Source organism: Mustela nigripes, chromosome 2, assembly GCF_022355385.1.
Source record: "Mustela nigripes isolate SB6536 chromosome 2, MUSNIG.SB6536, whole genome shotgun sequence".
Lineage (NCBI taxonomy): Eukaryota > Metazoa > Chordata > Mammalia > Carnivora > Mustelidae > Mustela > Mustela nigripes.
In genome coordinates this window covers 214,475,803-214,502,775 of record NC_081558.1, presented here as the reverse complement: position 1 = coordinate 214,502,775, position 26,973 = coordinate 214,475,803, and the positions used below count along the sequence as shown (strand labels likewise).

The window sequence follows — 26,973 nt, the reverse complement described above, 5'->3', positions numbered from 1 at the left end:
CCTCCTGGTTTGCAATAATATGACTTATGCACCCTCTCTGCTGTTTAATGAGCTTTTGTTTCAGGCTCATACCCACATATACTGAGGGAGAAGGAAGGGGTTCGTAGATGTAACCTGTATGGTTTCTTTCATTAAAACGTGCATATACCATTTGAGAAGTCTAGACATGAATCAAAACTTCAGTAACTCAGGGATTTTAAGTGGCATTTTGTCCTTTAAAACATATTTAATACATGAATAGTGCATCTCCATTACAGAAAACTGAAGAGGTACAGAGTAGTAAATTTTAAAAAAATAATAAAATAAGATTGCTCTATGCCAACAAACTAAGCTGGATTTTGGTGTCTCCATCTAGACTTATTTTTTTTTTCCACAAATGTGTCTCTAACAGCCTGTAAATGTTCTACACATGGATATTTTACAAATATCTTTTAAAAGGGATCACACAGTCTCTAAGCCCTTTTATAATGCACTTTTTATTCAACAATATATTATGTACCCCTCCCTCTATTTTTTTTAATTTTTTATATAAAAATATAATGGATTTTTAGCCCCAGGGGTAAAGGTCTGTGAATCATCAGGTTTACACACTTCACAGCACTCACCATAGCACATACCCTCCCCAATGTCCATAACCTCACCACCCTCTCCCAACCCCCCTCCCCCCAGCAACCCTCAGTTTGTTTTGTGAGATTAAGAGTCTCTGATGGTTTGTCTCCCTCCTGATCCCATCTTGTTTCATTTATTCTTTTCCTACCCCCTTAACCCCCCCATGTTGCATCTCCACTTCCTCATATCAGGGAGATCATATGATAGTTGTCTTTCTCTGATTGACTTATTTCACTAAGCATATACCCTCTAGCTCCATCCACGTCATCACAAATGGCAAGATTCCATTTCTTTTGATGGCTGCATAGTAATCCATTGTATATATATACCACATCATCTTTATCTATTCATCTGTTGATGGACATCTAGGTCCTTTCCATAGTTTGGCTATTGTGAACATTGCTGCTATAAACATTCAGGTGCACGTGCCCCTTTGGATCACTACATTTGTATCTTTAGGGTAAATACCCAGTAGTGCAATTGCTGGATCATAGGGTAGCTCTATTTTCAACTTTTTGAGGAACCTCCAGCTGTTTTCCACAGTGGTTGCACCAGCTTGCATTCCCACCAACAGTGTAGGAGGGTTCCCCTTTCTCTGCATCCTCACCAGCATCTGTCATTTCCTGACTTGTTAATTTTAGCCATTCTAACTGGTGTGAGGTGGTATCTCTTTGTGGTTTTGACTTGTATTTCCCTGATACCAAGTGATGTGGAGCACTTTTCCATGTGTCTGTTGGCCATCTGGATGTCTTCTTTGCAGAAATGTCTGTTCATGTCCTCTGCCCATTTTTTGATTGGATTATTTGTTCTTTGGGTGTTCAGTTTGCTAAGCTCTTTATAGATTTTGGATACTATTCCTTTATCTGATATGTCATTTGCAAATATATTCTCCCATTCTGTCAGTTTGGTTTTGTTAACTGTTTCCTTCACTGTGAAAAAGCATTTGATCTTGATGAAATCCCAATAGTTCATTTTTGCCCTTGCTTTCCTTGCCTTTGGCAATGTTCCTAAGAAGAAGTTGCTGCGGCTGAGGTCAAAGAGGTTGCTGCCTGTGTTCTCAAGGATTTTGATGGATTCCTGTCTCACATTGAGGTCTTTCATCCATTTTGAGTCTACTTTCACATGTGGTGTAAGGAAATGGTCCAGTTTCATTTTTCTGGATGTGGCTGTCCAATTTTCCCAGCACCATTTGTTGAAGAAACTGTCTTTTTTTCCACTGGACATTCTTTTCTGCTTTGTCAAAGATTAGTTGACCATAGAGTTGAGGGTATATTTCTGGGTTCTCTATTCTGTTCCATTGATCTATGTGTCTGTTTTTGTGCCAGTACCATACTGTCTTGATGATGACAGCTTTGTAATAGAGCTTGAAGTCCAGAATTGTGATGTCACCAACTTTGGCTTTCTTTTTCAATATTCCTTTGGCTATCTGAGGTCTTTTCTGGTTCCATATAAATTTTAGAATTATTTATTCCATTTCTTTAAAAAAATGGATGGGATTTTGATAGGGATTGCATTAAATGTGTAGATTGATTTAGGTAGCATACACATTTTCACAATATTTGTTCTTCCAAGCCATGAGCATGAAACATTTTTCCATTTCTTTGTGTATTCCTCAATTTCTTTCATAAGTACTTTATAGTTTTCTGAGTATAGATTATTTGCCCCTTTGGTTAGGTTTATTCCTAGGTATCTTATGGTTTTGGGTGCAATTGTAAATGGGATTGACTCCTTAATATCTCTTTCTTCTGTTTTGCTGTTGGTGTAGAGAAATGCAACTGATTTCTGTGCATTGATTTTATATCCTGACACTTTACTGAATTCCTGTATAAGTTCTAGCAGTTTTGGAGTGGAGTCTTTTGGGTTTTCCACATATAGTATCATATCATCTGCGAAGAGTGATAATTTGACTTCTTCTTTGCCGATTTGGATGCCTTTAATTTCCTTTTGTTGTCTGATTGCTGAGGCTAGGACCTCTAGTACTATGTTGAATAGCAGTGGTGATAATGGACATCCCTGCCGTGTTCCTGACCTTAGCAGAAAAGCTTTCAGTTTTTCTCCATTGAGAATGATATTTGCGGTGGGTTTTTCATAGATGGCTTTGATGATATTGAGGTATGTGCCCTCTATCCCTACACTTTGAAGAGTTTTGATCAGGAAGGGATGCTGTACTTTGTCAAATGCTTTTTCAGCATCTATTGAGAGTATCATATGGTTCTTGTTCTTTCTTTTATTAATGTATTGTATCACATTGATTGATTTGTGGATGCTGAACCAACCTTGTAGCCCTGGAATAAATCCACTTGGTCATGGTGAATAATCCTTTTAATGTACTGTTGAATCCTATTGGCTAGTATTTTGGTGAGAATTTTTGCATCTGTGTTCATCAAGGATATTGGTCTGTAATTCTCTTTTTTGATGGGATCATTGTCTGGTTTTGGGATTAAGTTGATGCAGGCCTCATAAAATAAGTTGGAAATTTTCCTTCCATTTCTATTTTTTGGAACAGTTTCAGGAGAATAGGAATTAATTCTTTAAATGTTTGGTAGAATTCCCCTGGGAAGCCATCTGGCCCTGGGCTTTTGTTTGTTTGGAGATTTTTGATGACTGTTTCAATCTCCTTACTGGCTATGGGTCTGTTCAGGTTTTCTATTTCTTCCTGGTTCAGTTGTGGTCGTTTATATGTCTCTAGGAATGCATCCATTTCTTCCAAATTGTCAAATTTGTTGGCATAGAGTTGCTTATTGTATGTTCTTATAGTTGTTTGTATTTCTTTGGTGTTGGTTGTGATCTCTCCTCTTTTATTCATGATTTTATTTATTTGGGTCCTTTCTCTTTTCTTTTTGATAAGTCTGGCCAGGGGTTTATCAATCTTATTAATTCTTTCAAAGAACCAGCTCTTAGTTTCATTGATTTGTTCTATTGTTTTTTGTTTGTTTGTTTGTTTATTTGTTTCTATTTCATTGATTTCTGCTCTGATCTTTATAATTTCTTTTCTCCTGCTGGATTTAGGCTTTCTTTGTTGTTCTTTCTCCAGCTCCTTTAGGCGTAGGGTTAGGTTGTGTATTTGAGACCTTTCTTGTTTTCTGAGAAAGGCTTGTATCACTATATATTTTCCTCTCAGGACTGCCTTTGCTGTATCCCACAGATTTTGAACCGTTGTGTTTTCATTATCATTTGTTTCCATGAATTTTTTTCAATTCTTCCTTAATTTCCTGGTTGACCCATTCATTCTTTAGAAGGATGCTGTTTAGTCTCCATGTATTTGGGTTCTTTCCAAATTTCCTCTTGTGATTGAGTTCTAGCTTCAGAGCACTGTGGTCTGAAAATATGCAGGGAATGATCCCAATCTTTTGATACCAGTTGAGACCTGATTTACGACCCAGGATGTGATCTATTCTAGAGAATATTCCATGTGCACTAGAGAAGCATGTGTATTCTGTTGCTTTGGGGTGGAATGTTCTGAATATATCTGTGATGTCCATCTGGTCCAGTGTGTCGTTTAAGGCCTTTATTTCCTTGCTGATCTTTTGCTTGAATGATCTTTCCATTTCAGTGAGGGGAGTGTTAAAGTCCCCTACTATTATTGTATTATTGTTGATGTGTTTCTTTGACTTTGTTATTAATTGGTTTATATAGTTGGCTGCTCCCATGTTAGGGGCATAGATATTTAAAATTGTTAAATCTTTTTGTTGGGCAGACCCTTTGAGTATGATATAGTGTCCTTCCTCATCTCTTATAGTCTTTGGCTTAAAATCTAATTGATCATAAGGATTGCCACTCCTGCTTTCTTCTGATGTCCATTAGCATGGTAAATTGTTTTCCACCCCCTGGAAAATCTGGAGGTGTCTTTATGTCTAAAATGAGTTTATTGTAGGCAGCATATTGATGGGTTTGCGGTTTTGTTTGTTTGTTTTTGTTTTTTGTTTGTTTGTTTTGTTTTGTTTTGTTTTTAATCCATTCTGATACCCTGTGTCTTTTGATTGGGACATTTATCCCACTTACATTCAGGGTAACTATTGAGAGATATTAATTTAGTGCCATTGTATTGCCTATAGGGTGACTGTTACTGTATATTGTCTCTGTTCCTTTCTGATCTACTTTTAGGGTCTCTCTTTGCTTAGAGGACCCCTTTCAATATTTCCTGTAGAGCTGGTTTGGTATTCGCAAATTCTTTCAGCTTTTGTTTGTCCTGGAAGCTTTTTGTCTCTCTTTCTATTTTCAATGATAGCCTAGCTGGATATAGTATTCTTGGCTGCATGTTTTTCTTGTTTAATGCACCCCTCCCTCTATTAACAAATATATTTGTTTATCAACTCACTCTTCCAGCAAATGTTTTTTGGTTCCTTTCAATATGCACTCCCAGTTGTGTTCATGGCCCCCATCTTCTGTACCTACAGTCTGGAGGAGAAGACAGTCACTGATGACTAAACAATTTCATGCATATTTATAAATTTTGCTAAATGTTATGGATCAAAATAATGTGGGCCCAACTAGAGAGAACACAGGCAGGGGAGGGGTGGGGAGGGGACAAAAACTCCAGACAGGTTACCAGGGAACTCAGTGGTGACTTCACTGGGGGGACCCACATGTGCAAAGGTGTTACTACTTCAGGAGACCTCCCTTTCATCTGTCACAGAATTATCAGAATACACAGATTTTATTAGAACCTGCTGCATTATTGCCAACTTTCAGAAGAAAGGTCACTAAACGTCTCTATATTAGGAGGTCAACATCCACAGCGTGCAGGGTTTAAAGTTATGAAGTTTAACTCCACCGGCCCTGCACTCTGCACCTACATTACGTGACTCATGAGAGAGTAAAGGTCTGCATAGTATCAAAGGTGCCAGAAGATACACTAATTTTGAAAGCAGAAATATGCCATCTCCATCAGTCCTCACTTCTTCTGTTGTTGACACCAGATGAAGGCCAAGTGAAGCTTTCCCTTAGACTGACAGGAAAGCGTTCACCTCAGAGACCCTGTGTGGATCCTGCTCTTGAGTTCCTGTTCCAGCAAAACGTCTAGTGACTAAAAGCTGGTAGGACTTTTGACATTGTAGTTGACCAAGACCAAGTAAAATTGCAGGATTCTATTTGGCGTCATGATTTATAAGGCTTTTTAAAGTATGTAATGTTGCTTTGCTGTGTGCTGGATTATTGAGTTCTCATATTTATTTAACTTACTCACCATTCATTCATTCAACTCTGTACACGTTTGAGAGTCTGCTATGTGTCAGGTGCTATTATTCTAAACTGCCGATACCAAGATAAACATCAAGGCATGATGTTTGCCCTCAAGAAATTTATATTCTAGAACTAGTTTTCCTTGGACAAAATCACAAAGTATATCTTATTGTGTTTAATAAGAGTTGAAAAGAACCTCAGATATTATTTTGTCTTCCTCATTTTTAAAAAGTGTTTATTTATTTATTTATTTGAGAAATAGAGAGAGTGAGATAACTTGTATTTGAGAGAGAGAGAATCCCAAGCATACTCCCCACTTGCATTGAGCCTGACACAGGTCTTGAGCCCATAACCCGGAGATCACAACCTGGGCTGAAACCAAGAGCTGGGCACCTAGCTGTCTGAGCCACCCAGGCACCCCCTTCCTCATTTTCAGCTCAGTGACCAAGTGGCTTCCCTAGGGTCACAGAGTCAGTCTGGGCAGAACACAGATTAGACCCTTTGTTCTTAGACTCCTGGTCTTGGGTTTGTTATGACTGCCAAAGACTTAAATTTAATCAGATCTTGGACTTGGAGGCCAGACTGCCTAAGCTTTTCTTCCTAGGTGTGGAACCTAGGAAGGTTACTCAGCCTCTCTGTGCCTCTGTTCCTCACTTTTAAGGTGGGGATAAGAATAGAGTTTGTCTGAAAAGATTATCACCCAGGTTATGAGATTGTTCTGGGAAGCCTTATGCCTGTCCCATAGTCAGCACTTGGTGAAGCTTGTCCAATATTATTATTATTGCCCCTGTGACTGTGTGAACACTCACATATAGTCTAGAGCTTGAGTTCTTCCCTCTTGGGATTCTCAGGGCAGAAGTTTCCAGTGCAGACCTCTCTGTCTGAAATCCATCCTGAGCATGAACATATTGGTGACCATGTCGGAGAGCCTGTTTGTATCCCTCCCATGGAAAGCCATCTGTAGAGCATTCATTAAAATTGTTATTTCCATCCACATTTCAGGATTTCTGAAAATAATTTCCTAATTTTCTGTCAAATGTCATCCACTTCCCGTGTCTTGGTACTATATTTTATCACAGGTATAGGGTATATCTGTAATAGTTACAATACAGTGTTTCCCAATACAGTCACAAACACACACACACACAGTCAAATCTGTCTGAAAAACAGTACAATCCCTTCCTGGAAATCAAAATTTACAATAGTTTACTAAAAACTCTGGAAGGTACTGAGGGCACAAAAACTGAATTCTGCAGCTTATTTGAACAAGGAATACCTCAGGGCCAGCTTCACTGGGCGTGTGACCTGTTCAGTCACACAGACCATATGCCTGAAAGGACCCAGCTCTTGGCTTAATGCTCTATTGTCATCTTGAATCTCTTAGTAATTCTAAACAAGAGGGTACTCATTTTTATTTTTCACAGAATTGTGCATGTTATGCTTTTCTCCTTGACCTCCCCATTCAGATCACAAAAGCTGGCATTGTGCCAAACAGTCTCTGCTGAGACCCCCGTGTGTCTGCCTCTGTTTGGGGAAACTGCCTCTGTCTGGTCCCCTGGTGTGCACTGCTTCCTGCGTCCTATATGGGAGGAAAACTCAATGTAGAGTCAGGACTTTACCTTGATTGTTAAAAGTATGTACCAGATTTCCAAATCTGAAACATATAGGTACACACCAGGAAATGTCAACATGCCAACCAGGATACTGAATGCCTAGCTGGATAGAATTCAGCTTAACCTTGTTTTGATAACCAGTTCTAGGCTCTTCCCTAAAGGACTATAAGTGGTTACTCAAACCAGACAAATATGATGTAAGCATCGTCTGTACAAGCTAATCTCTTCAAGGGGGTTGTTCCTGGAATTTATCATTACAGAATTGCCGAGTTATAACACTGTTTTTATTTTAAAGAGATTTTATCTATTTGAGAAAGAGTGTGTGAGCATGAGCAGGGGGAAAAGCAGGGAGAGAGAGAAAGGGAGAAGCAGATTCTCCACTGAGCAGGGAGCCTGATGCGGGGCTCGATCTCAGGACCCTGGGATCATGACTGGAGCTGAAGGCAGTTGCTTAAACCAACTGAGCCACCCAGCTGCCCCTATGATACTATTTTTACATGAAGAAATACATTGCCTATAATTGATATAAAAAACACTTTAAATTGGCATAAAGGTGAGTTTAAAATTTCCACAAGTTGGTAGAGGCTAGATGCACAGATCAGTGGCACAGAACCTGGAAACAGACCCACGCATATATGCCTGACTGGATTTCTGACAAAGGTGCAAAAGCAGTGCCATGGAAGGAAGATTGTCTTTTTTTCAACAAGTGTTCCAAGAGCAATTAGACATCTGTAGGGAAAAAAAAAAAAATCGACCTTGGTCTAAATCTCCTATCTTATACAAAAATTAACTCACTGTGGGTCACAGGCTTAATTATAAAGAGCAAATGCATGTTCTCAACTAAATTAAACAAAAAGGGTAGAATTTGAAAGCCCGAGAGGACTTTACAAATTATCTAGCCACAAGCTTATACTCTGACCCCAGCAATTATGAACAGGGAACTGTGGGCTCATGGGCCTTCTGCCAGTCAGGGTTTGAGCTCTGAGCATAAAGTGAGGCCACCAGTAGACTATGTAAACTCCTTCTGAGCAACTAAATCTAAGAACTAGAGAATACAGATCCTGGAGTCATCTTGCCCTGTCTCCTGCCTAATGGAAAGTTTTTGTCTGTGCCCTTGACATTCTATGATTGCTGATCCCTCCCATTATTGGAAGGCTTTCTAGAGCATTATGGGGGGGGGGGGTGGAATGTGAGTCTTTATAGACAGGTAATCAGGGTCAGACTATTTCCTTATGCCCTACTAGCCCCAATTTACAAATGAAAATAATGGTGGCTTCTTTTCAACATTATAAGAAAATAACCCAGTGACTGATAGCCAGAATAGGTCTTGCAGATAGTATTTATAATGGTTATGCTCTGCGGAAGGTTTTGATATGGCTTCTAATCAGGTGTTCCTTGTGATACCTGGTGTATCCATGATGATCAATATAAGTTTATTGAGAAAAGTAACTAATGACACAAATAAAAAAAAAAATCCTTTCACTTCTCCATTCACAGGGCATAATGGAATTGCTTTTTGTAATTATAATTGGGGTACTGCCGTGTTAGTTTGTTTAATTATTTCTACTTGATGGCCTGATTAACAAAATTGCTCACACTGTTTTCCTTGCATAATGTACCATTATGAGGAAGAATTGCTGAATATCCTATGTCCCAAGCTCCAGCTGAGCAACCATCCCAAAGTGAGCACCAGCCTCCAGAAGGATTTTTGAGTTTGACCACTTGATTTTAAGAATCTGAATTCCAATAATCCGTTTTTTGAGCTAGGTATTTTGGTTCACCCCAAAATGCTGGGAAGCCAATCAGCTGTTTTGCATTCGCTGATGGTTTCCCATCTTTTGCAACCCAGTGTTAGACGTGTTGACCTTCTGCCCTGCTTTTGAGTCCTTTGTTCGCATATACTGAAAGGGAAGAGTTCTTCTTGCACATATCCGTCAGTGTGACTACAAATATATTATCTCCTGGTGGACATCGCATGGCATTGGCGTTCAAGAATAAGTACACTATGTGTGTGCAAACACTCTTAAGAAGGAACACAGTGATGAAGTAAGGAAAATTGTGGGATTGGGTGGGCTGAGTAATACAGTAGCTAGAACAGGAGACCAAGGAGAGGCTAGAACTTATGACCAAGTTGGGAAGTAGAGAAAGACAGTCCACATGCATCCTGATGTTGCCAGCCCCTTGGGGTGGAATCCTGTGGCTTTGGCTCAGCTGATACCTTCCAGTCTTTACTAACCAGTTGCCTAGACTGGGGGACAGTAAGAAAGAGGAATCCTTGTTCTTCCACCAGCCAGCAGCATGAACAAACCAGTTTTCGTTTTGCTTCATTGACAATTAGATTTTAGAAAACTAGTTTCTCTGAGAAAACTAAAATTGCATACGGGGCTTAAAGACACGGATAGTCCCAGCAGGAGTATGCTGGAGCCAGCAGGTGCCAGGCTGTCTCTGACAGTGCCATACGGCACCTTGAGCAGCCACCACCTTGGATGCCATTAGCTCTCATCTTCTTTTTGATGGATGCATTAACAAAGGAGAAATGTGATTTTTGTTGAACCTGTAAGGCGCTGGTGACTTGAAACCAGCAGAAGGTGTATAGCGATTACAGGAAAAATTGTGCTCTTCATAACCAGGAACAAAGAATAAACAAGAGGGCAGGGTGTTGGTCTTCTTGATGAGAATAAGCTTCACACTGACATGGCCTGCGTACAAAGCCCAGTCTAGCAGACTTGGAACCTGGGCCAGTGACTTACCCCTCTGGGTCTCTGTTTCTTCATCTGAATGATGGAGATGACCACATCTAAACCACAGGGTTGCTTTGAGGTTCATCCAGTTGATGTGTAGCCGATGAAAGTTATTTGCTATTGTTTTTCTTAACTGTACCTACTCAGGGCTCATTTTCTGACTCATGATGAAAAAGGGCCTTCTGCTTCAGGGTAAGATATTCAGCTGTGCCCTATCTGGTCAACTGAATAGTGGCCCCCCAAATAGGTCCACATCCTAAATTCCAAGAACCTGTGAAATGTTACTTTGTATGGCAACGAGGTCATTGTTGATGTGATTAAGTTAAGAATCTTGATGATCCCATAATGATCCTGGATTATGGGGGTTGGGTCAGGAGAATCAGTGAGAAAGAGAGTGTTGTGAAGACAGAAAGAGAGATGAATGATGGCCAAGGAGCCAAGGAATGTCATGGCACAAAGGGAAGAGGCCAAGAGTAGCTCTTCCCCTAGAGTCTCTAGGAAGAACCAGACCTGCCCACACCTTGACTTTAGATTTTTGTTCTTTAGATCTACAAGGGAGAAAGAATTGGCCTTGTGTGAAGCCACTATGTGGTGTTTTGTAACCAAAGCAAGAGGACAAAAATATACCCTACTGCATCCAATTTCAAGTAGTATGAATGGAAGTTTTTCTGAAAGTTATTGCATAATATAAGTCTTTTAATTTTTTTAAGTTTTATTTATTTGTTTGCCAGAGAGAGAATGAGCACAAGCAGGGGGAGGGGCAGGCAGAATCAGAAGGAGAAGCAGACTCCTGCCGAGGAGAGAATCTAATGCCGGGCTCGATTCCAGGACCCTGGGATCATGACCTGAGCCGAAGGCAGACACTTAACCATCTGAGCCATCCAGGGATTCCAGTATCATCCTTTTATTTTTTTTAAGATTTTATTTATTTATTTGTTAGAGAGGGGGAGAGAGAGAGCATAGCAGGGGGAGTGGCAGACAGAGGGAGAAGCAGGATCCCCACGGAGCAGGCAGCCCCATGCAGGACTTGATCACAGGACCCTGAGATCATGACCTGAACTGAAGGCAGATGCTTAACTGAGTGAGCCACCCAGGCGTCCCACAATATTATCCTTGTAATATAAACAATGATGAAGGCATGGCAGGGTAGCTACTTTTGTTCTATTTCCCTCTGCACGGGTTCTGTGTGATGTAGAGATAATTGGGTTGAGTTTTGAGCTGGCAGTCCTGCCTTGGGAGACCTTCCTGGAGTAGTACTTTCCCCACCCTCTCAGGCCTGCCTTTGCTGACCACCAGCCCAGCCCATCAACCCCTGTGGATGTACGACCAGCCAATGAGCAGGAATAAGCATGAGCTCTGCCCAAGCGCATCACACGCTTCATCTCATCTAACCCTTCAGCGGCTCCTTCAGGGGGAGCTGTTCTGACCCTATTCACTGATCCTGAAACTGAGGTCCAGAGAGGCAAGCAGGCACGAACACCCCCAGGGTGAAGATGACCCAGAGTGCTGGAAACGTTGCCTCTGACATCCACTACCCAGCAACGTCGACTGGATGGAGGTGTCCCTGGAAGCTCTGAGCTGGGCTGTGAGTGAGGACAGGGTTACTTCTTTCTCAAATACGTACGTACAGAGCTGTTTAATTATGGTGCAGGTCGGGGTGCAGTAGCCATGCCCCCCTCCAAGCATGAGAAAGCATTCTTTAAACTCTTGGCATGATGGAAACATTAGTTTTTGTTCATCTGTTTTGCACAAGTACTTAATGACTTTGGTCTGAGTTCATCAATTCTTCACTAGGTTTTAGTGCTTTTAATTGTTCTAGTGTGAAATTCCATTCGGGGCAGAGCTCATGGCTCATTGTCTTCTATGTTTCAGCATCCAGAACAGTGCCTAGCATGGAAATCCCAGAAAGTGTTTATCAAATAACTAAAATAGCTAACATACCCTGTGGACCTTCACAGTAGCCAGCTGAGCCCTTACTGTGTGCTGGCAGGAAACCACGTGTCGTTCTTTTATTAACTCATGGATCCTCCCGTCAGCATCACGAGGGCCAGGTACTGGTGCAGGGAGGTAGGTAGACGGCAACCTTGAGGTGGAAGTCTGGGCCATCTGCATCCACAGTTTGCACTTTAAACTGGGCATAAGACCACCTTTCTAAGGTCTATAAATGTTAACACTTCACATGATACTTCACAAAAATTTGCAAAGCTGCTGTTTTGTTTGCAATGAGATAATTTTCCTCAGATGTCATATAATAGTATCTAAAGTCTGGGTAGAATGTAAATTCCGTAGGAGCAAAGATTTTGTCTTGTTAGCTGGTTTATCTAGTAACCTGGAAACTGGTATATAGTAGGTGCTCAGTAAATGTGTGTTGACTGTAAGAAAATCATGTTGCAAGGGGTTTGAACAATACTTGTGAAGGTGCCTAAGAATAAGATTTTGAACACACTGTTGTAACTTCTGGGTTATGTTTTATCTTTCTAGTGAAGGGTTCACATGATATAGGTTGTGTCTCTGCACGTGTGCATGTGTGGGTGCGGAGAGGGTTGAGTGTGTGTGTGTGTGTGTGTGTGTCCGTGGTGTGTATTGGGCCACTGTATGAAAAGGGAAGTGTCATGATATTCCCAAAATTAAGTAAGGGTATTTGGGTGCCTGGGTGGCTCAGTTGGTTAAGCCACTGCCTTCAGCTCAGGTCATAATCCCGGAGTCCCAGGATCGAGTCCTGCATCGGGATGCCAGCTATGCGGGGAGCCTGCTTCTCTCTTTGGCCTTCTCCCCTCTCATGCTGTCTCTTACTCTTTCTGTGTCCCTCAAATAAATAAATAAAATCTTTTAAAAAATAGGGGTATTTTCTCTAGAGGGAACTTGCATTCACCTAGCCTGTTTGGAGACAGTTTGGCCTCCCATTCAGTGCTGAGGTGAATTAGACTCTCTATTAAAGACCCACCCACACCCTAATAATTGATCCAAAAGTAATATTTGTGCACGTGTGCTCCTTGTAGGCCCAGCTGAAGGCACCCTTGTGGGGAGAACAGAGAATCAGTCGATCTGTGGGCAGATATGTATTTGGGGGTAAGATGGATGAACGTACCAAGCCCACCTCTAGAAAGTGAGACTCATGGGAATTTCAGGAGTTTAGGAGGCCAGTGCGCCTCATAATGCATCAGATGGAACCGGAGCTGCGAAGGCAAGTAAGCGAGATGAGGGAGGTGCCTCCTCTGCACGCATGAGAACGTGTGGCTTGAGGCGTCACTGGTAGAAGGCTAGAACCATTTAGCACCAAGACTGAGCAGATTTGTCCATATTATTTGGGGAACTCCTATGGAAGAAGGAGTGCCCATATTCGCCCAGACACAATGGCTTGGTTGACTTAATCACATCACCAATCCAATCTCACGGAAAAATAACAGCACTCAGGGCAGCACACAGCAGACAAAAGTCAAGGCTAGGCTGGTGGAACTTTGTCTTGTTTGATCCGATGCAGCGGGACAAGCATCCGTGACATGCTTTCAGGGATGGAGCAGGTATGGGGTGATCGATCATCCCCTCCCTTCTTTCCTGTGTCTCTTGCACTGAAGAGATGTGGAACAGGACACTACAAGGGGGCAGGGGTCTCCGTCCCCACACTGGTTGCTCGGGTGGCCCTGGTGCTCACTGCTCCGGGCCAGTGCATTTGACAAATCTCTTGTACCCGAGGCCTTGACCTCCCCCTTTGAGGATCAGGATACCCATCCGGATATGCCCTAAGTTTGTAGGGATTTGGGAATTCTGCTTCATGGTAACCAAGCTGACAGGAGCTGTGAGCGCTCCAGCACATCAGTGTACGAAGGTTGGATCCAAGGCTGGTAGGCAGCGGGGGCAAAGAAGCCCACTCCTGCTCCTCGTGGGGACTTCTTGCACGGAAGCCATGGGGTAGGAAGGCCGCTCCGCAAGCCTGGAATTACAACACAAGGGCTCCTTGTTTTCTCAAATGGCAGAGGACCCTGGGTTCCAAGGCTCACACCCGGCAGCAGCTTGGTGATGTTTTTCTCTCCAAATATCATGGTGAACTTGGACAATGGATTTCTTCTAAAGGATCAGCTAAGCACTGGTGAAGGAAGACCAAACATGAGCTGAAAAGGCAGTTGGGGTTTGACTGAGGGAACAACTGTGGGGGTTCTCCCATTTGTGCTGCTTCAGGCACCCCCCATGCCATTTTGGTTGTCACATTGACTGGTGGTTCCAGGGCACAGAGAGCAAAGCTCTGAGCATCTTCTGGAGGCCAGTGCTTCCAGCTCATGCCCCTGGGAGGCTATCTGGTTGCTCTCTCTTGTTGTACTCTCTACAATTATCTTTAACGGTATCCACATGTAAAAACTAAATTGTGAAACATGGTCCTTGGAAATGTCAATGATGCTATTTAAATGGTTATTCTTTAAATATTTACAATATATTAGAAGATGCCAAGGGACACCTGGGTGGCTCAGTTGGTTAAAGGTCTGCCTTCGGCTCAGGTCGTGATCTCAGGGTCCTGGGATTCCTGCTCAGTGGGGAGTCTGTTTATCCCTGGCCCTTTGCCACCCCCCCTGCATGTGCTCGCTCTCTGTCAAATAAATAAATAAAATCTTGAAAAAAAAGAAGATGCCAAGTGCCTAAATATTTTGGCAAGTAGTAACAAGTAGTTAATACTCTCCTGTGTGTGTGTGTGTTTTTTTTTTTTCCTGTGTTTTTACCATATGTCATTTCCACCTGGAGAAGTCCACATACTCAAGGCCCACTGCAGGGGTGAATAGAGAAAAGGAAGAGTCAGAGGTTTCCTAGAAAACTGCCCATTGGTCTTATGAGGTGGGAACCTGCATGACTATTGTAGGCAAATGTGTCTGGGCGGTGGCTGAAACCAGGAGTGCAGACCTGGTTCTCAGGGACCAGCCCCCCGCCACGAGTCCCAGTCTCTGCACCAGCTTTGCTAGATGCACTCTGGGGCTGCCCCTCCTCCAGCATAAAACTGGTCTTGCCCCAGTCCTGCACTCGGGCCCATGACTGCCCACACAAATAAAAATCAACTATAAGTTTCAGAAAAGCTGTTTGGGACCAGCAGGCAAAAGGATCTTTCTGAAGACCTCAAACAATTTGAAAAAACTAGCATCTTTATCCTTTCTTATGCTGGAAACTCAGTATATATGTGTATACGAATATATATCCATGGATCTATACATAATAGAGCTGACATATATAACATGTATGTGCTTACATGTATACATAAAACCTACAAACATACTGTATAGACCTACAGTGTTTGTATATATGCATGTCTGTGTGTGTATATGTGTATGTGTGGATATATATCCACACACACATAAAGGTTGATTAGGAACTACAAAATTTAAAGGAAAGGTGTATCTTATAATTTAGTAAAACAGAAAGAAGATGCTGTATGTACGCCCATTTTTTTATGTTTGAACAAGAAACTTTGGGAAAGAGAACTTTAATTTCATAGACAGCATTAACTTTATTACCCTAACATTCATTTAAGTGACCCACTGCCACTGCATAGTAGGATGGCATCACTGTTGAAGACTTAACTGGCATTATATTCTGGAAGTAGATACTGTATCTGGAATTCCTGGAAAATTCTATGGGTGTCCTGCAGTTTCCAAAACAAGTCGCCACAAACTGCATAGTTTAAAACAGGAGGAATTTATTCTCTCACAGTCTGGAGTCCGAGTCTGAAATCCAGGTGTCTTCAGGGCCACACCCCTCATGGATCTCAGGGGATGGCAGGTCGGGGGCGGGGGGGAACCTTCCTACCTCTTTGCCTCTCCTAGTGCCTGGTGTTGCCAGCCGCCTCAGCAATCCCTGGCTTGAAGATTGGGCCCTCTGGTCACGAGGCAGCCTTCTCTTCCCTATATCTTCACTTTGTTTCCCTCCGTGTGTCTCTGGGTCCAAATTTCCCCTTTTTATAAAATCATGAGTCCCACGGATTAAAGCCAACCCCCAATGACCTCTAGCTGATAACCCCAGTAAAGACTTATCTCCTAGTAAGGTCACATTCTAAGGTTCTGGGGTTAGCACTTTAACATAGTTTTGGGGGGAGAGGAACACAATTCAACCTACAACAAAAACTCTAAATGGAAAAATGGCATAAATACATAAATATAGTTTGAAAGATATGTCATGTTGCTGAGGTATTTGCCCATGAACAAGGCTCCAGGCCTGGTTGTCTATGTCTAGAGAATTTTTAAATACATTTTTAACTTCATGTTTTTAAAAATAAATTATTATTTTTCATATAAGTTCATTAAACTGGGAAAACTGGTATTTGTTATTCCTTAAAAAAAAAAAAAAACAAAGAACAATGGGGAAGAAGTAAAATATGAAATTCTGTTTACAACATTCTTCTCCATTTTTATCCCAACACCCTAACCTCACCTACCCCCAGAACCTTCCACTCTTAGATGTTTTCCCTATAAGCTTGATAGCAGGAACATTTACATATTGTCATTATTCGTTTTATTTTACTACGGAATGTGGCCCAAATGGAGGCTGTCAAATTGTGTGTACATGTTTTCAGGTGTGATTCTGGCTGGAGACTGAGATCCAGCTGATTCCAAGAGCTCTTCTGTAACGGGGAGCCCTGGTGCTTTTGTATTGGCTCTGGTCTTAGAGCAAATTCCTGTCAGTTCAAGCATAGCTGTAAATACGCCCCCTTTGGGATGCTTGACTCCAAAAATGTTATCTGAGGCCTGGGCTGTAGCTAGCACTTCATTAACATTGCTTAATTCTAGTGAAAACTTAGATATACTTAGTGGAATACATTGATTAGGGATATTTATTCTTACAAGTTTCTGAAATGGAAAAATCCACATTCTGTTTACATATGTGTTTGCTTTCTCTCTCTCTCTCTCATGACTTATGGATGATAAATCAATTAAAAATCGTGATTTTTTTCTTATTAATGGAAACCTGTGTATAATAGTCTGTTCAAAATATTCACCAGCAGAGTCAACATTGACAGCAGATGTCCACTTGATGTAAAATGCCTCCAGATTCTTGTATATGCTGCTGCCTGGCAAAGTCAGAAGAGGGTAAATAAATTATCCAGGCAATGCCTTCTATGCCCTCTGGACTTGTATGCCTTGTTAGTGTCTAAGGTTACAGAAAAAAGGAATGGAACACCGGGGTTGCCACGGAGACACCCAAGTCCCGTCAACAGCTCTTGTTCTAATAGTGACAGATGATACTTATTACATCAGGACTAATTTCATCGGATTCTGCTCAGATAAAGATACTTAACCTTTACTGATAAAATTGTGTCATTATAATTACTTATTAAAAGACCTTATTAGACAGCAGTAGTCTATGTCGATAGATGCACATTTTATTGAGGTTTATTACATATTATTTTGAGGGCATATTGGAAGTTTGCTTTTTCTGCAACACCTTTAACTATTGGAAAAACCTATAGCAATGAGAGTTTGGTTTCGTAGCTGCCTCATTTGGAAAACATAAAAAGTGTGGTTTCTGCAAGTTCTGCTGAATGTTTTTGTTATTTTCTGTTTTCATTCCCTTTATGTGTCCTTCTTCATTTTTTTTTTCTATATATGGCTAGTTTTCATAACCACCTTTTCTCTAGAAACTTGAAAGGTATGCATTCTGTACTTACTCTACTAATAGGTGAGGTTACTCTCCCAAATTTTATGTAGAGGCATTCAAATATATTTTTCTGGTTATAAATGCTAAAAATTGTTATGAGTGTCTGTATGTTTTTTGGGTGTTAGGTAATTTAATATGCTTTTAAGTTTGTTATTCTCCTCTTGCCTGTGCCATTTTTTTATAGCAACAGTCTGGAACTTTCCATTACAATGATGGTGATGACAACAGAATCAATTGTTGCCATAACATATAAACATATAGTTGGACATAGTTTACATTTAACTGAGTTTATTATAAGTCATGACATATGATACTGAGTTTTCCTCCATCTTTTGATAGGTTGGAATATGATGAATATTTTTCTAGAGGAGGTATGTGGATGGAGTAGCTAATTTGATCCTGAATGCGGACAACAAAAGGCAATACAGCTGGGTATAGAAGTTTGCTCACAGAGCTACTCCATTTTTGCTCCATTTAAAGATAATGTGTTTTATCTACCTGTAGAGTTAGAAGACTTTCTTTTTCCTTATTTTTTTAAATATCTTCAATATATGTTTAATAATTCTTCTATTTCCAATAAAATTGCCTGGTACTTTATGAGCTCTTCCTAGCTGGAAGTGTAGGATTTTGTCAGGTCTTGAATAACATTTTAAACCATTCTTCTTAGTTTTTAAATTATAACAGCGTTTTAATTTCTATTTATTGTCAGTGGAATTTAACTTTTTTCTGTTATTCCACCAAAACCATTTTATGCAATATTTCATCTTCTGTTAACAGTGTTTAATTCAGAAATCATATTTTTTTTTCATCACCAACAAATCAATTTATTTGATCCCAGCTTGTCCTTTCATTTTAGCAGATTGGTCTAGTTTTGTATATGTGATGCCTTTTTTATTTATACTGGGATTAGTAAGACATTTTCTAAAACCCTGTACTGTGTGTATGTTCTGATAAAACATTCATACTTTGACCTCCAGGGCTGGCAGTCCTCAGTAAGACAGGGCTTGTCTTCACTGAAAAAAATCCCATTTTCCTGTGGCCATAATCCCACTTCACCTTCCTGGGAATGGTACAAAATTCTATACCCAGCTATGGAGCTGTAAAATTGATTCACAGATATTGTTTATTTGAGCCTCTTTATCTTTAATCTGAGCTTTAATCAAAACTGACTGATGGATTAAACATGAGCTCTTTTATATAGGGTTTTTTGCTCAGGTTGCATGCAAAAGCTGAATTTCCTGGACTCCTTTGCTCTGGTCAATCTTCCTTTCCTGTCTTCCCAACTGGACAATTTGCCAGAATGTCAAATTCAGAATGTGAGGTAGATAACATAAAATCCACTGATGCACTTGATTGTCTGGTCTCATTTAACCTCTGCATGTTCACAGAGATAATAGAAAGATGCCATTACATCAGGGGCTATTCCCAAGGGAGTCTTCTCATCTTTTATTGAGAAACCCTTCTGTGGAAGAAAAGCACACACAGTCAAATAAAAAGTCTAGGTTTCAGTGTGTGTAAGCCATTGAGTCACTGAATGACTCTAAGCAAGAGATTTTTCTCATTTGGAGCCTCATCTTCCTCATTTGTAGGTAGGGATCATAATGGAGAACAGGAATTTTCTTAAGACTAAGTGACATAATATATATGACAAAGTTTGTTATCATTTATATGTCCATTACATAGGGTGATATATTGTCTGATGGGACTTTTTCTTCAAAAATATTTTTTTCTTATGACGAAAATTTATTAAGCATAGTGATTATTATTTACTGAGTTATACTGAATTAAATATGCCTCATATACCTAGAGTCATACCAGAAATATCTGAGTGGTGTGTGTAGCTAAATTTCAGTCTACAATAGTAAGATAAAATTTAAGTTATTTACTCTCCAATGTGAATATAATATATGGCTCTAAAATCTCTATATCTTTCTTGTCTTTATCAAATATCAAATCAAATATTTTATTAACTTGTGGTCGTATTTCTGAAATGAATTCTAGTGTTTTCTACTGTACTCAGAAATTCAATATTTCTTTAAAAAAATCCTTATGACTATTTAGAAATCACTTACTTCCTTTGTCTTATGTATTAAAGATGGATCTTGAGCAAAAGGAACAAAACTTGTGTGAAATAGTACATATTGTCAATAAAAATAAGAGGAAGCATGAAACATAGAGATATCCACTCAATTCTTACAGCTCTATAATGCTATTGAAATAATAATTTTAGGAAATTTCTATTCAATTAGGGATGGTGACATAGGAAATGAAAATATGGACACCAGCATTATATATATAATTAGACACTCAACTACTCAGACCAATGTCACCTTTTCAGATGACAAAATATTTGATGAAAAATCCTGAAGGAACATTAAGGATTTCAGCATCCTTTGATTTGCACATACAGTAGTAGTTATGTAAGAAGTACTTGAATTTTAAAATTGTACAGCATTTTTCACAAAATGTTCATTAAATAAAGATATTTTGTTATGTATCTTGCCCTCTTTGCCTTTCTAAAAAAATCCTGCATTTATCCTGCAAGTATCTTGCTCTAAATCCGACCACTAGAGAGTACTGTAATACCTAGACACCGTTAGTCATAAAGTACTGTAATTTTTCAATATGGTGTCTTCATTATTTTCTTTTATTTTACGAGTTCAAACATTTCAGTTGACCTCAGTGTAAGTCCCCACAATTTTCTTTGCAAATAGCTGAATATGATTTCCCCCAAAAACTTCTGAAGTAGGCCAAATTGTTATTTTTTTCATTTTGATCTTACTTTGTTTTGAATTATAAAGTGTATGTTTCAGTCCTGCCTCTATAATATTTGTCTGTTTATTTTGGAAAAACAAAATTTATGCAAGAAATGATCAGAAGGATGTCTATTTTGTTTACGAGACGTAAATTCAATGGGTATCTGTTAAAAACCAAGAACGTACCAGGCACAGGGCACTGCTTAGTGTGTGTGTGTGTATGTGTGTGTGTGTGTACAAACAACTACAATTCTTCCTCTCCTTAGTTGATAAAGCATGTAGAGACAAATGAAGCAATGACCTTGGGCTGAGAACATCAGGTCAAGAGTTTGGCAGAGCAGAGGGTAGCCAGGGACTGGGGATAGGAAAGAATCCAGAACAGAGTGAGGAATCCGAGAAGATACCACAGGAGCAATAGGGAAGTAAGAGAGATCCCAGTCTAGAACAACATGTAGGAATCAAAAAATTTACATCAAAGATGCACAATACAGAAAAAGAATGATCCTAATGTCCAGGCAAGGCAGGACTTCTCAGTTCATAAGTGAAATAGAGTGTGCAGATCATCTCATTGAAAGGAAATATTTGCATGCTCAGTTTGATGGGGTTTGGATAGTGAACAGCCTCCTATGCCAGTTTTAGGAGTTCAAATGCAATCCTTATGCCACAAGGTTGTAACCTTCTTTCTTCCTAAAAGAAGGAAGGAAGGAAGGAAGGAAGGAAGGAAGGAAGGAAGAAAGAAAGAAAGAAAGAAAGAAAGAAAGAAAGAAAAGGAGAATCCAAGCAATAACACACGAATCATTAATAAAACTGGATGGGACTCTATTACTTAAATATATATATACAATTTTTATTTCTCAGTTATATCTCAATAAAGCTGGTGGGGGCAGGAAGTGGATAGGATGATAGGATGACAGGGATGCATGAAAGGGTTGTGTTCTCCTGAGGCTGGGGTAGGGTGGAGGTGTGTATCAGAATGATGGTGGGGGTGAGAAGAGCAGAGAGAGAAGAAGTGGTCTATGGAGCATGAGAAGGCCTCCCGGGTGAGTCTCACCTGCCCACTAGGGAACCTCTGGGAAAGGTGCCTCTTAATGATTACAAGGTTATGGGCTATTGTGCCAATCAGAGCTCCTTTCTTTTTCTGGGTCCTGGACATCTTCCCCGTCCAGGCATGGGTCTATTCCCTTGTCCCCTCAGGACGCTAGACCTCTATTCTGGTATTCCACACAGCCTCCTATTCAACACAGCCCACCATACTGTGCTCCTTGCAAACACCAGGTCAGTCCCCCAGCATCTTGCAAGTAGTCATCCAGTCCCCGGAAGTTCTTTGGTTTCTTCACCATTTCTCCACTTCTTCTTCAAATAGGTCTAGAAGTTTAGTATAGCAACTTCATGTGCAATGTAAACAGTCTAACCACGGGGCTACCAACTCTTGGAGAGCTCTACTGAGGAGACCATAGGAAACAATATCCTTTGGCATTCAGCCATTTGCGTTGCTATTTTGTACTAGAATGTGGGTTCTCTTCTTTCTTATAATAACGGTTATAAAATAATGAATCTCATTTACTTTCAATTATAAAGTGCCTTTGATTGGAAAAAATCAATCTGTTTTTTATAACCATCTTTAGTATTAGTATTAATAAACACATTTCATTGATTGCCTAACATAGGCAAACATGTCCAGATCAAGTTCTAGGTGTTTTCTCTTTCTCCTGAGTAATTTCTTCCTTTGCTTCCACTAATCATACCTTGTGTCTGTAGACTCAATCCTGGAGAAGTTTCAGGTCTATATCACAAATCCTGCTATGTGTAACTGTGGATATATATTTTTTATTGAGGGTGAGAAAATTTTCTCTCAGTTACTCAAGAATATGTATAGACTAAGTATTAAACATTTCTTCCTTCCTTTGCTCTATGCCTTGATAAACCCCTTTAGCTTTGAGGCCTTGGCATTTACGTGGTGCTTCATCTGAGTATTTCGTATCCTCAGGCAGGTTTGTGTTGGCAGGCGAGTAATTTGTTGGAGATCTAACCTGCACGGTGATTATAATAACCTGTGATTTTCAACACATGGCTGTATTGCTCACTGGATCTGTGTATTTCATGCTACAGGTTTAACTGAGATATTTGCCCTCTTACTGTAGGTCCTAAGAATTCCCTATTATTGTAGATACAAGTCCTTTATCAGAGAGATGCTTTGTAAATATTTTCTCTTAAGCTGAGGTTGAAATTTTCATTTTTTAAATAGTGATTTTGCAAGAGTGGATTTGGAAATTGTGATGAAATTTGTTTCATCAATATTTGTTCATTTTTCATTTATTTTGTGTCCTCGATAAAACATCTTTTAGCCCAAAGTCACTTTAGTTGTCTTCCATGTCTTCTTCTAGAAGTGCTACAGTTTCAGCCCTTCCATTTAGTTTGGTGATTCACTTCAAGTAAATTCTATGTATGGTCTGAAATAAGTGTTTAGGCCCATTTTTGGCATATGGCTATCTGCCTTATTTTCATATCAGTAGCCAGATCTTTTAGCACTATTTTCTGAAAACAACTTTTCTTTCCCTATTGAATTACCTAAGTATATCAGTAAAAATTTAACTGACCATATATGTGGGATGTCCTGGATTCAGTTCCATTGCCCTGTTTTATTTTTATGACAATAAATCTGTGTAATCTTGATTACACAAATCTATAAATAGTCTGCAGCCAGCTAGTCTAAGTCCTTTAACTACGTTATTACTAAGAGTTGTTTTAGCTATTCTCTATCTTAATGTCTTTATAGATTTTAGAATTCACTTGTCTTCCAGGTTTATGATTGGGATTGTGTTAAATCTAAGGATTGATTTAAGAAGAATTGACACCTTTATAGAAAAATGAGTGTTCTTATTCATGACTGGGGTTTATCCTTCCATTTATTTAAGACAATTTTCATATCTCTCAACAATGATTTGTAGATTTTAGTGTATAATTCTTGTGTACTTAATTTTTTTTTTCTTAAGTATGTCCAATTATTCATCCTGTTATAAATGGTCTTATTTTTAAATTTTAGTTTCTGGTTGTTTGCTGCTAGTATATAGAATTAAAGTTTATACTTTCTGGCATATCAATTGGTATATTGACACTCACTTTGTAGTCTGGTATTTCCTCTGGTAAATTGCTTAAGGTTTTTTGTTCGTTTGTTTGTTTTGTTTTGTTTTTTATGTAGACCATCATGTCACCTATGAATATAGTTTTACGTTTCACTTGCCAATCTGGATGCATTTTATTTCTGGCTAGGACCTCTATTACAATGTTGAATGGAAGTGCTGATAGCAGACATCCTTGTTTCTCCTGATCTCAGGGCAAAGACATTTAGTTTTTCTGTTTTTGCATCTTTTGAGATGATCCTGTGGTTTTTCTTCAGAATGTGTATCATCTGGGGTCTTCTAAGTAGCTGCCAAAAGAGAAGCAGGTTGAAAAAAAAATGTATTAGGGGAAATGCTTGTTAAAGAAATAGGACATCAGGAATAGGAGGAAGTGGAGAGGCTTTCAGATCACAGTGCACCTGTGAATGGATTGATGGAGAAGAAAGAACCACAGATGGCTGTGTTTATCTGAGAAATTCTCAGTCAGGCCAATGAGGAGCCCCAGAACAAACACGGCTTGTCAGAAGTGTCCTACATCTGGCAGGAATGACCCATTTAGTGTCCCCACCTCCACTCCTTTACTGGGAGCAGTCTGAGTACAGTGTGGCTTCAGCATCACTGCTATGCTCTATCTGAAGTCATGTCAGGTGGTGGCAGTCAGTGAGCTACATCATCCATGACAGAATCTCTTGAAAAAAGATCTGACTGGCATGCCCCATCTCTGATATTGTCAGACTGCAAACCTAGCAAATTACACTGGTTAATTTTCACCTGTTAAACCTATTTTTCCTAACCAAGATAAATCTCTCTTGGGTATGGTTTATTATTCTTTGCATATACACCTTTGGATCCAACTTTCTAATATTTGGGAGGGGGATTTTTTTTTCCTGTAATGTCTTTGGTTTTGGAATAAAATTACCATTGGGCTCATAAAACGAGTTCATAGGTGTTTCCTCCTCTCCTATTTTCTGGAAGACCTGGAATAGCATTGTGTTATTACTTAAAGGCTTGGTAGAGTACAATAATTAAACCACCTTTGCCTAGGCATTTTGGGGGAGGGTTTTTAATTGTAAATTCCAGTACTTGAATAGTTACAGGATTCTTTAGGTTATGTATTTCATATTAAGTAAATATTGGTAGTTGGTAGCTTTTTGAGAAACTGACCTATTTCATTTAAGTTGATGAAATTAGGTGCATGGTGATGTCCATATTACTCTTACTATCCTTTTAATATCTAGGAGGTCTGAGTGATATACCCCTTTTTATTACTGATATTGATAATTTGTGTCTCTTCTATTAATCATTTTGTCAGTCTTGCAATGACATTATTAATTTTGTTTGATATCAATAGTTTGGGCTAGGTGAGTTTTCTGAGGAGTAATGTTTACATGTTTAATTTTAAATTATCTTACTGCTTTCAATCTTTCCGTGACTTACGAGTTAAAGTGCATTTCTTCTATACAGCACATAACTGGGTCTTGTTTTGTGCATGCATGTGTGTGTGTGTGTGTGTGTGTGTATGCAATCTCACAATATCTGCCTTTCAACTGAAATATTTACGCTGTCTGTATTTAATGTGACTATTGACAGTGTTGGGTCTAAATCTATCATTTAGCTGTTTGTTTTCTGTATGTCCCATTTATTCTTTGTGCTTTCCTCTTTTATTGCAATATTCTGGATGAGGTGTGTATCTATTTTATTAACTGCATAAAATTTTATTTTATCTTTACTCTTGGATTATTCTGTTTTGTTGTTTATTTTATTTGTTTTTAATTTTTTAATTTATTTTGGGTGTTTTCTCTATGACTTAAATATACCTGCTAAACACATCACTCTTCAACTAATATTATACCTTGTCATATATGTTATAAGAATATTATGACAGGGGTGCCTGGGTGACTCAGTTGATGAGACATTTGCCTTTGGCTCAGATCACAGTCCCAGAGTCCTGGGATCGAACTCCTGAGTTGGGCTCCTTGCTCAGCGAGGAATCTGCTTCTTCCTCTCCCTCTGCAGCAACCCCTGCTTGTGCTCTCTCTCTCTCTCTCTCTGTCAAATAAATAAATATATAATCTTAAAAAAAGAATATCATGACAGCATATGTTCATTGTTTCCTTCCTAGGCTTCTTCATTTTCGTTGTTCTGCATTTTATTTCTGTGTATAGTATAAACTTCACAACATCTTCTTATTTCTATTTTAAATGGCCAAGTATCTTTTAAAGAAATTTTAAAGTTAAGGAAAAAATATTTTGTATTTAACCTCATATTTTTCATCTCTGGTGCACTTCATTCATTCATGTAGATACAAGTCTTCATCTGGTTCCCTTTTCCTTCTGCCAGAAAGACAGTCTTTTTTGTGCAGGTTTGCTGGCAATGAATTCTCTCAATTTTCATTAGTCTTAATAAATCCTCATTTCGTTTTTTTCTGAGCTTTTTTTTTTTTTTAATAGATAGAGAATTCTATGTTGACAGTGTTTCTTTCAGAACTTTACAGATGTGACTTCATTGTCTCTGGGTTGTGTGGAAAGTCTATTATCATCCTTACAGTCACCTGTGTGTGCTGCTAACTCTGGCTCTTCTATTTTTTACCACTGAATTTCGGCAATTTGATAGTGCTGTTTCTTAATCTTGTTTTCTTCATGGGTCCTTAACTTCAGATTTCATTGAGATTTTTGTATTTATGGCTTTAGAGTTTTGTGAAATTTGGATCTATTTCTTTCTTTTTCCTATTTGCTTCAAATATATATATATATATATATATATATATATATATATATATATTCTTTTTGTCCCATTTCTGCTTTTCCTCTCCTTCTGGGTCTTCAGTTGCACATATTCCGTACTCCTTCATATTGTCCCACAGGTCATTGATACTTTGTCCATTCTTTTCAGCATTTTTCTCCTGTCTGTATTTCACTTTGGATGGTTTCTACTGCTATGTTTTCAAATTATTTGATGGTTTCTTTGGCATTGTCCAGTGCATTCTTTTTTTTTTTTTTTTAAGATTTTATTTATTTGACAGAGAGTGGGATCACAAGTAGGCAGAGAGGCCAGCAGAGAGAGAGAGGAGGAAGCAGGCTCCCTGCCGAGCAGGTTCGATCCCAGGACCTGAGATCATGACCTGAGCTGAAGGCAGAGGTCTTAACCCACTGAGCCACCCAGGTGCCCCATCCAATGAGCTCTTTTTTTTTTTTTTTAATTTTTTATTTTTGATAAACATATATTTTTATCCCCAGGGGTACAGGTCTGTGAATCACCAGGTTTACACACTTCACAGCACTCACCAAATCACATACCCTCCCCAATGTCCATAATCCCACCCCCA

General features: G+C 39.4%; 1 protein-coding gene across 2 annotated transcripts in view; it reads left to right on the top strand.

Moving 5' to 3' along the window:
* Positions 1–26,973, top strand: part of DSCAM (DS cell adhesion molecule) — a 750,559-nt gene that overhangs the window by 372,411 nt on the left and 351,175 nt on the right. The gene's annotated exons all lie outside the window — the stretch shown is intronic.